General features: G+C 45.5%; 1 long non-coding RNA gene across 1 annotated transcript; it reads right to left on the minus strand.

Moving 5' to 3' along the window:
• Window positions 1-5,389: 5,389 nt before the first annotated feature.
• Window positions 5,390-12,904, minus strand: LOC149971317 (uncharacterized). The gene is made up of 2 exons (XR_016492507.1): window positions 11,992-12,904; window positions 5,390-9,893 (listed from the first exon to the last, which is right to left on the minus strand). It is a non-coding gene; the product is annotated as an uncharacterized LOC149971317 (long non-coding RNA).
• Window positions 12,905-18,896: the final 5,992 nt, after the last annotated feature.

Genomic DNA, 18,896 nt, shown 5'->3' on the forward strand with positions numbered 1-18,896 from the left:
TCCTGTCTTTGTGTTTTATGCACCAGTTAGGACTGTTTCGGTTTTCACGTTTATTGTTTTGTATCCTGTTCATGTTTGAGTTACCTTATTAAATTAACATGAACTCTAACCACGCTGCGTTTTGGTCCGCCTCTCCTTCCCAGGAAGAAAGCCGTAACCGAACCACCCGCCACAACAGGACCAAGCAGCGTGGTAAAAGGCAGCGGCAGCAGGAGAAGCAGGCAGCATCAGAAGACTCATGGACATGGGAGGACGAGTTGGACGGAAAGGGAACCTGGGCAGAGCCAGGGGAATATAGCTGCCCCAAAGCAGAGCTGGAGGCAGCGAAAGCAGAGAGGCGGCATTACGAGGAGCAGGAGAGGCAGCGATGTCAGGATTTCGGGACATGGGAGCAGAATCTGGACTATACAACTTGGGAGAGATAGACAGGTGGGCGGTCTACCCTGGGAGAGTGCCGGAGCCCGCCTGGGATTCGATGGAGCAGTGCGAGGAAGGTTACAGGAGATTGAGGTTGGCTAAGCGAGCACGGCGGCGCGGTAGGAAGCCAGAGAGTCAGCCCCAAACATTTATTGGGGGAGGCACACAGGGAGTATGGCGAAGCAAGGTAGGAGACCTGCGCCAACTTCCTGTGCTTACCAGAGAGCGAGAGAGACCGGGCAGGCACCGTGTTATGCTGTGGAGCGCACGGTGTCTCCAGTGCGGGTGCATAGCCCGGTGCGGTACATACCAGCTCCTCTTATCGGGGCGGCAGGGTAGCCTAGTGGTTAGAGCGTTGGACCGGAAGGTTGCAAGTTCAAATCCCCGAGCTGACAAGGTACAAATCTGTCGTTCTGCCCCTGAACAGGCAGTTAACCCACTGTTCCTAGGCCGTCATTGAAAATAAGAATTTGTTCTTAACTGACTTGCCTAGTAAAATAAAGATAAAATAAAAAAATAAAAATAAAAATTATTGGCCGGGCTAGAGTGTGCATCGAGCCAGGTAAGGTTGGGCAGGCTCGGTGCTCAAGACCTCCAGTGCACCTGCATTGTCCTGTCTATCCAGTGCCACCTACACGCACCAGCCCTCCGGTGACAGCCCCCCGCACCAGGCTTCCTGTGCGTGTCCAGAGCCTAGTACTCCCTGTTTCTCCTCCCCGCACTCGCCCTGAGGTGGGTGTCCTCGGCACAGTACCACCAGTGCCGGCACCACGCATCAGGCCTATAGTAAGTCCCGCCTGTCCGGCACTGCCAGAGTTTCCGCCCCTCAGTCCAGAGGCGCCAGAGCCCCTCAGTCCAGAGGACCCAGAGCCACTCAGTCCAGTGGCGCAAGAGCCTTCCTCCTCTCCAGCATTGCCGGAGCTGCCCGTCTGCCTGGGCTGCCCGTCTGTCCAGAGCTGCTAGGGTCTCCCGTCTGTCCAGAGCTGCTAGAGTCTCCCGTCTGTCCAGAGCAGCTAGAGTCTCCCGTCTGTCCAGAGCCGCTAGAGTCTCCCGTCTGTCCAGAGCCGCTAGAGTCTCCCGTCTGTCCAGAGCCGCTAGAGTCTCCCGTCTGTCCAGAGCCGCTAGAGTGTCCCGTCTGTCCAGAGCCGCTAGAGTCTCTCGTCTGTCCAGAGCCGCTAGAGTCTCCCGTCAGTCCAGAGCCGCTAGTGTCTCCCGTCTGTCCAGAGCTGCTTGAGCCGCCAGTCAGCATGGAGCCGCCAGAGCCGCCAGTCAGCATGGAGCCTCCAGAGCCGCCAGTCAGCCAGGATCTGCCAGAGCCGCAAGTCAGCCAGGATCTGCAAGAGCCGCCAGTCAGCCAGGATCTGCCAGGGCCGCCAGTCAGCCAGGATCTGCCAGAGCCGCCAGTCAGCCAGGATCTGCCAGGGCCGCCAGTCAGCCTGAGCTACCTCTCGGTCCTGAGCTACCCCTCGGTCCTGAGCTACCCCTCGGTCCTGGGCTACCCCTCGGTCCTGAGCTACCCCTCGGTCCTGAGCTACCCTTCGGTCCTGAGCTGCCCCTCGGTCCTGAGCTACCCCTCGGACCTGATCTACCTCAATCCCGAGCTGCCCCTCAGTCCGGAGCTGCCCCTCAGTCCAGTGGAGCCCTTTGTTAGGGTTACTAGGCCAAGGTCAGCGGCGAGGGTCGCCACTCAAAGGACGCTAAGGAGGTGGACTAAGACACGTCTTAGTCCACTAAGACCCTATAGGGGAGGGTCCATGTCCAGCGCCAGAGCCACCAGCACGGACAGATGCCCACCCAGACCCTTCCCTATAGGTTTAGGTTGTGCGGTCGGAGTCCGAACCTTGGGGAGGGGGTACTGTCACGTTCTGACCATAGTTCTTGTGTGTTTTCCTTGTTTTAGTGTTGGTCAGGACGTGAGCTGGGTGGGCATTCTATGTTGTGTGTCTGGTTTGTCTATTTCTATGTTTGGCCTGATATGGTTCTCAATCAGAGGTAGATGTTATTCATTGTCTCTGATTGGGAACCATATTTAGGTAGCCTGTTTTGTGTTGGGATTTGTGGGTGGTTGTTTCCTGTCTTTGTGTTTTATGCACCAGTTAGGACTGTTTCGGTTTTCACGTTTATTGTTTTGTATCCTGTTCATGTTTGAGTTACCTTATTAAATTAACATGAACTCAAACAACGCTGCGTTTTGGTCGGCCTCTCCTTCCCAGGAAGAAATCCGTTACAGTTGCATGTTCCGGTGAGGGCGTGCACTTCGTTTTTTATCTCCGACAATGGTCTCCGGTATTCTCTGTCTTAAATTGTATTGTTTATTTACATATTAGGGTACCTGATGATTGATTAGGAATGTTGTTTGATATGTTTGGAAGAAGTTTATTGGTAACTTACGGGATTCATTTGTATGCATTTTGAATGATGGAAACCGGTGGATTACTGAGTCAAGCGCACCAATGAAACACCACTGAAACATACTTTTTTGAGTTATAAAGAAGGACTCGAACAAAAGGACCATTTGTTATGTACCTGGGTGTCATGCGCTGGCCATAGAGAGGCTTTTTATTCTCTATTTTGGTTAGGCCAGGGTGTGACTAGGGTGGGCATTCTATGTGCTTTTTTCTATGTTTTGTATTTCTATGTCTTGGCCTGGTATGGTTCTCAATCTGGGACAGCTGTCTATCATTGTCTCTAATTGAGAACAATACTTAGGTACCCTTTACCCCACCTGTTTTGTGGGAAGTTAACTTTTTTCAGGGCACAAAGCCCAAAGCTTCACGGTTTGGTTTTGTTCTTTGTTTTGTCGGCGTAACTTTTTATAAAAAACAAATGTTGCACCTTGGTCCAGTCCTTTAGTCAGCTGTGACACTGGGTCCTTGTGATTGCAACTACATGAAGATCGTCAAAGGGAAGTGATTTATTTTATCTCTATTTCTGACTTTCATGACGCCTCTGTTTGGTAGGAAAATGTATGTAATGCTCTTGTGTGCGGGGCGCAGTTCTCAGAAAATCGCATGGTGTGCTTTCGCCATAAATGCTTTTTGAAATCTGATGAAATGAGGCTGGATTAACAAGAAGATACGCTTTTAAATGATGTATGACACTTCAGTTTTCATGAATGTTTAATATTCAGATTTCTGTCATTGGAATTTCGCGCTCTGCAATTTCACCGAGGTGGGACGCTAGCTTCCCAATGATCCGTAAGGAATTAACTGACTTGCTTAGAGTTAATTAGGGCTAGCTGTCCCGCTAGGGGAACACAAGCCGACAACTTCCGGTGAAATTGGAGGGCTCGCAATTCAAATAAATATTTGTAATATTAAATATTAACGAACATACAAGTGTCTTACATCATTTAAAAGCGTAACTTCTTGTTGATCTAACTGCGTTGTCAGATTTCAATAAGGCTTTATGGCGAAAGTATCCATGCGATTGTCTGAAGACAGTGCCCCACATCAACATATTTTTCAACCAGCACAGGTTTCACAAAATCACAAATAGCGATTAAATAAATCACTTACATTTGAAGATCATCCTCTGTTTGCAATCCCAAGGGTCCCAGCTACAACATGAAAGGTTGTTTTGCTCGATAAAATGCTTCTTTATATCCCAAAAAGTCAGTTTAGTTGGCGCCACTGATTTCAGTAATCCACACGTTCAACATGCAGACAAAGTTAAAGCTAAACTTCGTCCAAACAAGTCAAACGACATTTCTATTCATCCTCAGGTACTTAAAACGTAAATAAAATATGTCATACGGAAAGTAGTATGTTCAACAGGAAAGGAAAATTCGTAAGCGCACTCCCTCTCCCTCGCTAGCCGAATTTACTTCAGGTGGTATCCTAAGAAAAACTCAAAATACTTGTTTGTTTTTCAGAAAAGGAGCCTGAAACCTTGAATAAAGACTGTTGACATCTAGTGGAAGCCATATCTATTGCAATCTGGGAGACGGATACACATAGAAACAGTAGGTTTAAATAATAGGAGCCTGGGAGCTCAAAAAATAAAAATTCAGATTTTCTTCAGATTTTTGCCTGACATATCAATTTTGTTTAAGTCTCAGACATTTTTCAATATTTTTGGAAACTTCAAAGTGTTTTCTATCCAATGCTACCAATTATATGCATATCCTGGCTTCTGGGCCTGAGTAACAGGCAGTTTACTTTGGGCACGTCAATCAGGCGGAAATTCAGGAAACTAGACGCTATCTCAGAGAGGTTTTAAAAATAAAACAAATGTGTTTTAAATGGCCTTGACAGCTTTTTCCCACTCTTGTCATTCTCTCATCCATCTTCATGAGCTTTTCCAACAGTCTTGAAGGAGTTCCCAAATATGTTGAGCACGTGTTGGCTGCTTATCCTTCACGCTGCATTCGAACTCATCCCAAACCATCTCAATTGGGTTGTGGGGTGATTGTGGAGGTCAGGTCATCTAATGCAGCACTCCATCACTCTCCTTGGTCAAATAGCCCTTACACAGACTGTTTTGGGTTATTGTCCTGGTGAAAAACAAATGATAGACCCACTAAGTGCCAACCAGATGGGATGGAGTATCACTGGGATGGGGTATCAATGCTTCACGGAGGGAATCACACAGGTAGAGATCATTCATTCACCTACTCTGCATCTCAAAAAGACAGTTGTTGGAACCAAAAATCTCAAATTTGGACTCATCAGACCAAATGACAGATTTCCACCGGTCTAATGTCCATTGCTCGTGCTTCTTGGCCTAAGCAAGTCTATTAATCTTGTTTGTGTCCTTTAGTTCTAGCAGCAATTCGACCATGAAGGCCTGATTCACACGGTCTACTCTGAACAGTTGATGTTGAGATGTGTCTGTTACGTGAGTGAACTCCATGAAGCATTTATTTGGCTGCAATTTCTGAGGCTGGTAATTCTAATGAACTTTGTCGTTGAAATTTCCTTAATTACCAAATGATGAGAGAGCAAATCACACACCAGTCAGAGTTATGATTTTAATCTTCACCTTTAATAATAATTAAGCTTTTGCAATAGCATTTTGACTTTCAACAGTTCAGTATCTCTAATGAAAAGTTGAGAGTGGTCAACATAATGGCAAGTGGGATCCTTTATAGCAAAGATCCACCCCCCCTAGACGACATGACAAACCACAGGTCTTAGGAACTTACACAAAGAAAGACTTTACTTCAGAGAGGAATATCCCCTAGCCAGACAGAGTTGGCTATAAATTATCGTTCAGTTTGGTCTCCTAAACAAAGCTCTTATCTCGTCCTTGGTACAAAATGGTACCAAGACATTACCCCCACCCTATGATATATATCCAATTGTCATTTAGATACAACCAATTCTAAATACAACCAATCCTGGACAAACTCACAGAGAGGAACGTGAGGCTCTAGGTCAAGATAGGGGCAACAAGAGAGGGAGCATAGAATGATTCCAGACACTGCCATCCTCCTCTCCCCGATGGGAAAAGTAGAGAGTGACTGGCACACAGACACAGTGGAGCAAAATATAATTGGTTTCTCATTAATCATCTTTTCACATGGTTTAAAATATATATTTACACATGATGACACCTTGACCTCTCCCCTCTCTGCGGCCCAAGCAACTTAGTCCTGACAGAGAACAGATAACTGCCAATGGCCACCACCATAGTACAACAAAATACATTCTTATGAGAAATAACTCATAAGCATATCATGAAAATAAAACATCCTATCTATGTTATCCAACTAATTCTGATTAATCCCCAACATGCCCCTCTCAAGGGACTCAGTCCCTTCTGAAGAATCAGAATAGTAACATGGCACCTTACTAACAGTATTTGCAGAGTATATAATACAATTTTAAAATCCATAATCAAAATTTAAAGATAATAAAGAATCAAATCCCTTCAATGTAAGTATTCACCCTTCAGAAACTGAGTTTACAATGTTTATACCATAATACAGACTTGCACCTGTTTAAACATTCAGAATAATACATTTGTTGAGTAAAAAATAAAAATAACAAAACATATAAATGCTCCCAAAATTACAAGAGAACCCAGTGTCTAAACACAGGCCTCAATACATCCTATAGGACAGTCATCCCTCTAAATAATCATGCTTAGAATTGGGTTCCTCACTATCAGAGATATAGTCAGGAATAGGGAATGGGTCAGGGAAATCATTCATGTACAGTGAACCCTCTCTATCTACACTGTCCAGTGAGAATATTTCACTGTGTTCACCTGATTGTTGTCCATCAATCTCAGATTCCTCATCTACACCTACTTAATTTGCAAGCAAGGGCATAGTAAGAACAACATCAACCACTTTATTAAACAATTTCTTCACACAAATGATAATTAGCAACAGAGCAATCAGTAATATTAGACCACAGATGAACCAGTGGAAAATGGTCGCAGCCCAAGCATCAAACACTGACTGAACCCATCCTAACGGATTCCAGTTGATGTCAGGCTGGTGTTCCCTTTCGAGAACACCCCTAAGCTCTTTCAAATGTTCCACTACAATAGTCAAATTGTCATCTCCCTGGGGTATAAATGTACAACAGTGATCTCCTATAACTTGACACACCCCTCCTTCACGTGCTAGCAACATGTCAAGTGCCACCCTATTTTGTGTTGCCATGAGTTGAGTGGCTTGTAATTCTGGTCTTATCATAGAAAACCCTGCAGTGGTCAAATTTACCAGGGATTCCAAATGATATCCTAGCCTATCCAACTCATGTGCATTCTCCGATGCCCCATACCAGGGGATTAAACCACGGCAGAACTTTTCCAATTTCGAGGATCGTCGAGAGTCACTAGGGACATTATTGTATTGCGAGATGTCCCTCTTAATTAGTCTTAACCTGCTTGGAATAGAGGAATTAGTTTTATGCAATACCACAAGGGAGATGTTTAGTTTACCAAAAATACAGCACCCTGTCCAATTTGTGGGTAGGTAGAGATAAGCTTTATCACCACAAATCCAATAATGATCAGTAAATGTGAACAACCAATGTGAACAATCAAATCCCCCCCGTAAATCTTTTGTTGATGACAAATTACCATTAATGCATTTATCCCTCAGTGTTCTACCTAGTGAAGGTTGACCCCCTGTGTTCTCATTGGACAAGAGTGCCTCTAGTGCACATAGAGTGTCTTTAATGCTGACCTCTACTGAATACTGTAAGAATGGGGAGATCGCTGAATGTGGAAACAAGCTACATACATAACAGGAGGTATTTCCTAACATCAGTTCAGTCTTTACTGTATAGTTAAGCAGTGACCACCAAGTGTTTCCCTCGTGATTCCTACTGTGATGCTCATCCAGTGGATGCATTGACCTTCTTCTTCTTTCGATATGGGAGAGGCTATTGTTTGCTGGACTCCTGTCCTGAGCCTGCCGTTGGCTCGAGCTGGAGTGGCTGTTATATAAGTCCCGCAGTGGGACTGAATGGTTATCAGTCGAGTCCGTACCATGTTGTCTTTCCAGGACCGGTTGTCCTTGAGTCACTGTCCATATGGCAACTGTAATGAGAAGGCTCAAGACCAGAGCAAGAAACATGATGCGTAGAGTCTGGGCCTGATCGTCCCATCTAGTCGGTGACTTCCGGCGTCTCTGGTCCTCCATCCTCAGGGTCTGGTGGGCAGTATGGCACCTTCCTGCAGTGATTGGCGTGGATCCAAGTAGACCTCTCAGCTACGCGAACAGCAGTGGGGGTAATCAGCATCGCCTGGTATGGTCCAGTCCACCTCTGCTGGTTCCAATGCTTTCGTCTCAGGTCTTTCACCACCACCCAGTCACTTGGTTGCAGTTTGTGCAGGATCACCACCAGTGGCTTGGGTAGAGCCACTTTCACCCTGGGGAAAATAGCCTTCAGAACATTGTTTAGAGCAGTACAATAACTTACCATGTCATCGTCACAGCCCATCAGTGTCAGCTTGTTCTGTGGGAAGGGAGAATTAATCATCCTCATTGGTCTACCTGTCAGAACCTCATGAGGAGCCAATCCAGTGGTTCTGTGGGGCCTCCCTCGCATGTACACCAGAGCCAGGGGGATCACAGTGACCCAAGAAAGCCCCGTCTCTGCCATAAGCTTCACCATCTTAGATTTCAGCGTTTGATTAGCGCATTCAATTAAACCACCGGATTGCGGCCTATAGCTACAATGGGTCCTGAGGTCTATCTGCAAACTCTCAGACAAGTTCTGTATCACCAGGTTTACAAAGTGGGAGCCATTGTCGTTGGTTAATTTAGATGGTAACCCCCACCTTGGGATGATCTCCCTAAGGAGATTCTTGGCTACTGCCATAGCAGTGGAATGTCGACATGGGAATGCCTCTACCCACTTGGAGAAGGCATCCACTATCACCAGACAATATTTGTAACCTTGACAAGGAGAGAGTTCAATAAAATCCATCATTATGTGTTCAAATGGTCCTTCAGGGGTCGGATGAGCCGACAGTGGCATGGGAATACCTCTTCCCATGTTGTTAGTCATACAAATCACACATTTTGCACAAAATTGTTCAGCAAACACAGAAAACCCAGGTGCAAATCAAAATGTATTTACAAAATCAACAACTCCCCCCTTTGACATATGATTTCTTCCATGTGACAACTTAGCTAAGTAGGGGAAACATGAACGTGGTAAGACTGGTAGCCCAGCCGGGCCCAGCCAGAGTTTCTGCACCTGGTCATATGTACATAGTCGTTTCCACTTCCTCAACTCAACAGGACCTACAGAGGGTTGCAAGTCAGAGATATCAGTGGGAGAGAAGAGGTTACTATCAGGAAGTAAACCCATCTGTAACACAGGGGCCTCCAAGGAGACAGCTGCTGCCTTAGCTGCCAAGTCAGCCATAGCATTACCTTTGGAGACAGGGTCGGAAGAGTTAGCATGAGCAAGGCATACAAACAGCAATTTCAGAAGGGAGCAATATAGCTTTTAGCAAGTTATCAACAAGTTTTGAATGAGAGATCGCCTTACCAGAGGAGGTCAGGAAGCAGATATGCCTTTGGAGGTCAGGAAGCCGCGCTGTTTCCACAGAGTACCAAAATCATGTACCACACCAAAGGCATATCTGCTATCTGTATAGATTGTAGCAGACTGGCCTTTAGCTAATATGCAAGCTCTAGTGAGTGCAAAGAGTTCTGCTGCTTGAGCAGAAAGGTGGGAGGGTAATTTAGCACTTTCCAGTGTGGTTGAGGCAGTAGTAACCGCATACGCAACCAATGGTTCTCCTTTCTCAGAACGCTGAGCAGAGCCATCTACAAACAGTTCCAAATGTGCATTTTGCAAAGGGACATCAGTTAAATCCGACCTTGGTTTAGAGACAAGTTCCAACAGTTCAGCACAGTCGTGTGGCTCTCCATCATCCTCGGTGGGCAATAAAGTAGCAGGATTTAACACAGTGCACCTCTTCAGGGTCACATGACACATTGTCAGAAGAACATTCTGATAATGGAGCAGTCGAGCTGGTGTTAGATGGGCCGTCTTTGCCTGTGAAATAAGAGCATGTACAGCATGAGGAACGTGTACAGTGAGTTCACACATGGCAACAATATCTGCACAAGCCAACACAGCTTCAGTAGCAGCAGCCACAGCTCTCAAACAACAAACCAGACCTCTGGCCACACTGTCCAGCTGTTTGGAACAATACCCAACTGGGCGCTGCTTTCCTCCATGTTCCTGTGTTAAAACAGATGACATAAAACCATGCACAAACAAAAAGGTTAAAAGGTTTAGAATGGTCAGGGAGCCCCAAACAGGGAGAAGTAGTCATGAGTTGTTTCAGTCTGGTCAGAGCAGTCGGTCCCTCTGGTGTCCACTTAATTTTGTCACTCATAGCCATTTTGTGGCCATAAATAAGGTCAGGAAGCAGCTGCACCACCTCAGCATAGTCAGGTAACCACGCCCTACAATACCCTGCCATACCAGTCAATGACATCATGTGTCGTTTAGTAACCGGCTGTGGGACAGAGAGAATAGCCTGTATCCTCTCTTTACCCAGCTGCCTGCCATTGGGAGAGATGTCATGACCCAAATACCTCACTGCCTGTGAAACCAACTGTAACTACTTCTTTGAAACTTTGTGGCCATTCTCAGCGAGAAATATCAACAGAGCCCGAGTATCAGTTTCACAAGTTTCCATTGAGCTGGAGCACAACAACAAATCATCCACATACTGAATCAGAGTGCTGCCCTCAGGGGGTATAAAACCCTCCAGATTTTGTGCTAAAGCCGCTGAAAAAATTGCGGAGGATTCCACGTAACCCATTGGAGCCACGGTCCAAGTAAATCGCTTTCCTAGAAACGTGAAAGCAAACCAGAACTGAGATTCTGGTGCCACTGGAATACTGAAAAATGCATTTGTCAAATCAATCACAGAGTACCACTCTGCTGTGGTTGGTACCGCCCCCAACAGTGTAGTAACATTAGGAACCACCGGGGCACGGGCAAAAACTGCATCGTTCACAGGCCTTAAAGTCCTGGACAAATCTCCAATCACCTGAAGGTTTTCTAACAGGCAAGATAGGGGTGTTACAGGGTGATTCTAACAAGGATGCATAAACAGGTGTAATACCTGCTATTGCCTCCTCACTGAGTGGATACTGTGCTCTAGACGGGCGCCTGGTATCTTTAGGAGTGACTACCATTGGCTCAGCTCCCTTTATTCTCCTAAAATCATACTTGTCCCTTGCCCATAGGCATTCAGGGACCCCTCTCAGGAGGGGTGAGTCTTCACTCAACAACATGATATTGGTAGAAAAAGAAACCTGATCAACACCATGCACACCCCTCTCAGTTGGTGTTCCCCAACTGAGTGGGTAACAACTTGTCAGTGTGCTGGATGAATAAGTTGACCCATCAGGGCGCATCTCCCAGTCTGTAGCATCATCTAAGCATTTCATCCAAATTCCAGTATCCACCCATTCTACTCTGTCTGATTTTGCCAGGGACACATGTGGTGCGCTATCCTCAAACAGGTAGAGCTCTTTCTGTGCAGGGGTCAGATTAACCCCTAAAGCACAGAAATCACTGCTACAGTATAAACCCTCACACTGCACTGACTCATTCTGTAATGTATCACACAGCCATTGTTTCTCATAATGGAGATCTCTTGTCAATGGTGAAAAATGGGAGTTGCAATGTAAGCCTGCTTCAGACATGAAACTGCCCTCGTTGCTCCAATGGGTTTTGGCAATTGATAAAACACGAGCAATATTGGGCACCTCATCATCAACATCCCATGCATAATACCAGTCACAACACTCAGACATTAACATCAATTGCTCCCCCACTTCCTCATGAATAACAGTTTAACCGGTTCGGCCACATGTTATGTTGATGCCAAGTTTACACAGGAGGTCCCTGCCCATCAGATTGACAGGACAGTGGTCAGAGTAGAGAAATTGATGTTGACACTTCTCCTCACAAAAGGAGACAGGCAGAGGCATAGTTACCTGCTCTCTGAGTGGGAGGCCTGAAGCCCCTATAGTTTTGACTATTTCATTAGACATGGGAGGTTTTATCACACCCTTGCAGTTAATGACAGACATAGCAGCCCCAGTATCAACAAGAAATATGAATGACTCACCATTGACGCAAGCCTCCACTGTTGGCTCTACTCTCGGAAGGGTGTGACACTTTAAAAACAAATGCTCTTGTTGCTCTGAGGATTTTAGCACACCTGTCCCTGTCTTCTCATCATGTCAATAGTCCTCCTCCTGTCCCTGTCCTGGATTGTACAGGGTCGTCTGTGCCGGAGGCCCCGTCTGCCAGGCTCCAGTTTGTCCTCTGCCTGGAGGGACTCCTTGTGGTCCCCACTGTTGCTGTTGCTGGACCCCGTGAGGTGGCCCGACCTGCCATTGGTTGGGAGGTGGCTGCCACGGCTGTTGTTGGAATGGGGCTGTCCATGCATGTGCTCCTTTTCCTCCTCTTCTTGCCCCCTCCTCTCGGGCCCCTCTTCTCGGTCCCGCCCCTATCTTTGTTCCTCTGTGGATTCGTTGGCTCAGAGCAGTCAGCAGCAAAATGACCCGGCGTCCCACAGTTGTAGCACCTGCGCACTCCACCCCCTCGTCCTGTCCCTGCTGGGGCTGCTCCCTGGTAAAACGCCATCTGAGCAGCCTGTAGTTTCTGTGTCTTTACTTTTTCTTCCTTTGTTTTTTCTTCCTTCTGAGTACTTTGTTGTCTCTCAGCATGCTTGCAGTGCTGTACCACCGTTGCTAATGGCTCAGTCTCCCAACTGATGCAGGTAGTCCTCACAGCTTTCTCCAGGCCCGGTGTCAGACCCCTCACCAGGGCGTCTTTCAGCATATCCCCATATGCATGTTCGTTTGGTCTGATACCACTGTGTAGCCTGAAACAGGTCTCAAGTCTCTTTCTGAAAGCCTCCAGGCCCTCATCTTTCTTCATAGTGCATTCTCTGATAGCAGTCCAGTCAGTCTTAGTTGGATACATCTCCACAATCCTGGCCAGCAGCGCCGTTATCTGGTCCTGATATGCGCCATTCTCAGCCCACAGGTAGTTGCAATCAATCTGTCCCTGTACATCCGCCCACCTGAGTCCCAGTTTCTTTTTTACAGATATGGGCTATCTCAGCAGCAGATGGTTTGTACTGACCCACCAATACGCTCATCTCTGCTGAATATTTCTCAGCGTCCTTACATGGGTCTGATAGGTCCTCTACAATGTCTTTGATTTCATCATGTCTCCACGTCCTCTGGAGATACACAATGGGGTTCCATGCTGCGGCGGCAGCAGCATTAGCATCATCAGGTCGAGGCTGAGGGTTAGGACAGGCCATCAGAGGGTATTGATGATACATGTCTGATGCTGGGTCGTATGGGAAGGGGGTAGAGACATGCCTCTCCGTCCTGGCCCGTAGACGGTCCTTCAATGGGGGAGTCAGCTGGGGTGCCCCTCCGTCCTCAGTTTCCTCAATGGAGCTGAGTGGAGGAGCCTTGAGAAAAGGATTGTTGATTTTTTTCCCTTCTGGCGTGCTCCCCCCACTGCGCCTCCAGTGAGACTGGCCGGAGTCGCTCCTGACCCTGTCAGGACTTCAGCCAGGCAGGGAGGGGGACAGTCTCTGTCATCATCATCCTTCCTATTCCTTCTCACTGTTTCATCTTTCCCCTTCTTTTCTCCTTCCTCAGTCTGAACTACCATATTCTGACAGGGTTTTCCCTGAAATGTGTCCTGTCATTTCTTCCATTTGTCAGCTTCCCTTTCCCATTTCCTGAATTTCACCCAGTCAATTTGATCCTTTTTTCCTAGTTTACCTTCCTTCTCTACCAATCTCTGTCTTATCTCGTCTAACAGCGTCACACTTAGGTCCCTGTCAAAGGAAAACCACCCTCTCTATGCCATAGAAGTACCTGTTCCAGAATATCCCTACCCCATTTATCTACCATAACCTTCAAGGCTCCAGTAGGAGGGTCCGGAATGCCTGGTTCTTTGCACTCGCGCGTGCCCATGGCTCCTTAGTCTCACCACACACACACAATCTCACTCCCACTCTCACACACACACACACACACACACACACACACACACACACACACACACACACACACACACACACACACAGGGAGAGAAAACAGTTACAACAGGAATTCCTTAAGTACTTCATACAGAATTTTACTGATCACCCACACAGGATTGGTCAGATGCTCACACAGAACTGGTCAGATGTCCACACAGAACATCAGAACATAAAAAGGTAACCCACACAGAGTCAACCTACCACGCCCACACAGAACGCTCCTACAAAATACTCACACAGAGTAACCCAGGGCATACCTGGCTAGCACATTTAAAATAATTGGAATTTACCACCTCTGAGGGTCACTTAGACAATCACACAGACACACAGAATGAGGTCCTTCTTCCACTAGGGCTTCTACAAGCTCTAAGTCCTATCCAACTCAACTTCAAGTGTGGTTTGCTCATCTCACCTCTTTTTTTTCTTCTTTTTTTTACTATGTTCGGGATGTGGTATCCACTCGGCTCGCTGCCTCTCCGATCTTAGGTTGGTCCATCTGCTCCGTTCCCGAAGTGTGGTCTCCCTGAGATCCCGAGTTTGAGGGATCCCTTGTGCACGATTACCTAGGTCGTCAGGAGCGGTCACCGAGTGAAGATTCACATCCCATCCCCATTGCCAAATGTCGTGGAAATTTCCTTAATTACCAAATGATGAGAGAGCAATAGCATTTTGACTTTCAACAGTTCAGTATCTCTAATGAAAAGTTGAGAGTGGTCAACATAATGGCAAGTGGGATCCTTTATAGCAAAGATCCACCCCCCCTAGACGACATGACAAACCACAGGTCTTAGGAACTTACACAAAGAAAGACTTTACTTCAGAGAGGAATATCCCCTAGCCAGACAGAGTTGGCTATAAATTATCGTTCAGTTTGGTCTCCTAAACAAAGCTCTTATCTCGTCCTTGGTACAAAATGGTACCAAGACATTACCCCCACCCTATGATATATATCCAATTGTCATTTAGATACAACCAATTCTAAATACAACCAATCCTGGACAAACTCACGGAGAGGAACGTGAGGCTCTAGGTCAAGATAGGGGCAACAAGAGAGGGAGCATAGAATGATTCCAGACACTGCCATCCTCCTCTCCCCGATGGGAAAAGTAGGGAGTGACTGGCACACAGACACAGTGGAGCAAAAGATATTTGGTTTCCCATTAATCATCTCTTCACATGGTTTAAAATATATGTTTACACATGATGACACCTTGACCTCTCCCCTCTCTGCGGACCAAGCAACTTAGTCCTGACAGAGAACAGATAACTGCCAATGGCCACCACCATAATACAACAACATACATTCTTATGAGAAATAACTCATAAGCATATCATGAAAAAAAAACATCCTCTCTATGTTACCCAACTAATTCTGATTAATCCCCAACAATTTATCCTCTGCAGCAGAGGTAACTCTGGGTCTTCCTTTCCTGTGGTGGGCCTCATGAGAGCCAGTTTCATCATTGCGCTTAATGGTTGTTGCAAATGTTCCGTATTGACTAAAATTCATGTCTTAAAGTAATTATGGACTGTTGTTCTCTTTGCTTATTTGAGCTGTTCTTGTCATGATATGGACTTGGTCTAGGGCTATCTTCTGTATTCCACCCCTACCTTGTCACGATTTAACTGATTGTCTCAAATGAATAAAGAAGGAAATCAATTCCACAATACAATTTTAACAAGGAAAACATGTTAATTAAAATGCATTCCAGGTGACTACTTCATGAAGCTGGTTGAGAGAATACCAACAGTGTTCAAAGCTGTCATCAAGGCAAAGGGTGGCTATTTTGAAGAATCACAAATATAAAATATATTTAGATTTTTTTAACACTTTTTTTAGTTACTACATGATTCTAAATGTGTTACTTCATAGTTTTGATGCCTTCACTATTATTCTACAATGTAGAAAATAGTAAAAATAAATTAAAACCCTTAAATGAGTAGGTGTGTCCAAACTTTTGACTGCTAAGGTACAGGTGAAGTCTGAAGTTCACATACACCTAGCAAAATACATTTAAACTCATTTCTTTCACAATTCCCTGTCTTTCATCAGTTAGGATCACCACTTTTTTCTGAAAGTGAAATGTCAGAATAATAGTAGAGGGAATGATTTATTCAGCTTTTATTTATTTCAATACATTCCCATTTACAACCCAGCTTTAACTTTCTGACTGATGTCTTGCGATGTTGCTTCAATATATCCACATCATTTTCCTACCTCATGATGCCATCTATTTTTTGAAGTGCACCGGTCCCTCCCGCAGCAAAGCACCCCAACAACATGATGCTGCCACCCCGTGCTTCACGGTTGGGATGGTGTTCTTCGGCTTGCAAGCCTCCCCTTTTTTCCTCCAAACATAACGATAGTCATTATTGCCAAATAGTTCTATTTCTGTTTCATCAGACCAGAGGACATTTCTCCAAAAAGTACAATCTTTGTCCCATGTGCAGTTGCAAACCGTAGTCTGGCTTTTTTTATGGCGGTTGTGGAGCAGTGGCTGAGCGGCCTTTCAGGTTATGTCGATAGAGGACTCGTTTTACTTCGAGTATAGATACTTTTGTACCTGTTTCCTCCAGCCTCTTCACAAGGTCCTTTGCTGTTGGTCCTGTGCACTTTTAAATCAAATGTAAACACCAAATGTTTCTATTTCAACTTCAACTTACTTTAGAATAAATAGTGAGTCATGCAAAGATGGCCAATATTTGACGGTATCTGTATATGATACTGTGTCCCTGGAAGGGAAGCTGCTACTGTTATTGTTGTGTTAGAGGATGAGATAGGGGCCTTGAGGTGTTGCCTCCACTGGGGCTGAACTCTGTGGTATTAGCAGCAGCTCCTCTGTACCTGTAGAGAGTCATCCTACTGTGTGTGTGTGTGTTTGTTGGTGTGTGTGTGTGTTTGTTTAAGGTCCTGCATGTCTGCAGCAGGTAGTCTGTCTTCCTGTTTGTCTGTCTGTCTGTTTGTCATCCTGCCCTGTGATTTTGTTTACACTTTGACATCTTGAGATAGCCTGACCATCTTCGACAACGTCCTCATGTTCATGTTTGAAAATCCATTATTTGACCAAAGGTAATAATCAATTCTCTTGTTGACTGTGATGTATTTAAATGTACACAACACTAAAAACACACAAGTGACATTTGTTTATTAAGGTGGAAACATGCAGCAGCTGTTGTCCTCATAGATAATTACAGAACATTTGAGAAATACTGTCTCAGATAGTAGGCATTTTCTAAAATATGTTAAAAACATTATAATGTTGTCTTCCCCATGATATGTTTCTTGGTGTTTTGCTCCGGCTAAATGAAACATTTAGGAGCAAATACGTAGAACAGTAACCAAAACTGGAGGCCAGAATAGCAAATATCTGCACAGCTATAGTGAACTTCCCAGGAGAGCTGAGACAAGCTGGGATAAAGGGGATCCAGAATGCACAGAATATGAGCATGCTGAAGGTGATGAATTTGGCCTCACTGAAGTTATCAGGCAGCTTTCGAGCCAGAAAAGCAACATGAAGCACAAGACAGCCAGGAGTCCTATATCCACTGGCACCTGCAATGATTAACGGGTTGTTTACATTAGGGACCAATGTGACACAATCATTTACACTGTATACTGTTATAAATGACAGCCGACAACACCTAGCATGCATTTACAAAATTCTGTGTCCATTCTAAGGAGCTGTTGTTGATAGTATGTTGCCTGTCTGCCGGTAACGAGGCATCATAGAGACCCACAGTAACTCACTCCACATCGCCATCCTCCTTCGGGTACCACTACTACAACTAGGCCTACTTCCACTAGGTCCACTACCACTTCTACCATTAGGCCAACTACCACTAGGCCTACTACCACAACAACTACTACCACTAGGTCAACTAGCACTAGGTCTACTACCACTACTACCACTAGGCCTACTACTACTAGTCCTACTACTACTAGGTCAACTAGCGCTAGGTCAACTAGCACTAGGTCTACTACCACTACTACCACTAGGCCTACTACCACCAGGCCTACTACTTCCAAGCCTACTACTACTAGGTCAACTAGCACTAGGTCTACTACCACTACTATCACTAGGCCTACTACCACTACAACTACCACTACTACTACTACAACTATGCAAACTACCACTACTAATGCTACCACTAGGCCTACTACTACTACTACCACTACCACTTGGCCAACTACCACTAGGCCAACTACCACTACTACCACTACCACTTGGCCAACTACCACTACAACTACCACAACTAGGCAAATACCAAAACCACAGCTACTACTAATAACACTAGGCCTACAACCACAACTACTACTAATTCCACTAGGCCTACTACCACTAGGCCTACTACCACTAGGCTTACTACCACTACTACCACTATGCCTATTACCACAACAAATACTACCACTTCCACTAATTCTACTAATACCACTAGGCCTATTACCACAACTACTAACACTACAACTAGTCCTACTACCACAACTACAACTAATATCACTAGGGCTACTACAACATCTACTACTACCACTACTACTACAACCACTACTACTACCACCACTAGGCCTACTAAAACAACTAACTCCACTACCACCATGTCTACTACCAGTACTACTACAACTACTACCACTACTACTACTAGAACTACTACCACTACTACTACTACTAGGCCTACTACCACTACTACTACTAATTCCACTAGGCCTACAACCACTACCTCTACTACCACCAGACCTGTGTCCACTACTACAACTGCTACTACTACCACTAGGACTACTACAACTACAAATATTACCACTACCACTAATACAACTAATACCACTATAGGCCTACTACCACCATAACTACCACTACTATTAATACTACCACTAGGTCTACTACCACTAGGCCTAAAACCACTACCAGTACTACTACCACTAGGCCAACGACCTCTACTATTACTACTACCACTAGGTCTAC

The sequence above is a fragment of the Oncorhynchus mykiss genome, chromosome 27 (genome assembly GCF_057628025.1).
Source record: "Oncorhynchus mykiss isolate SJ-2025 chromosome 27, ASM5762802v1, whole genome shotgun sequence".
NCBI classification, from domain to species: Eukaryota; Metazoa; Chordata; class Actinopteri; order Salmoniformes; family Salmonidae; genus Oncorhynchus; species Oncorhynchus mykiss.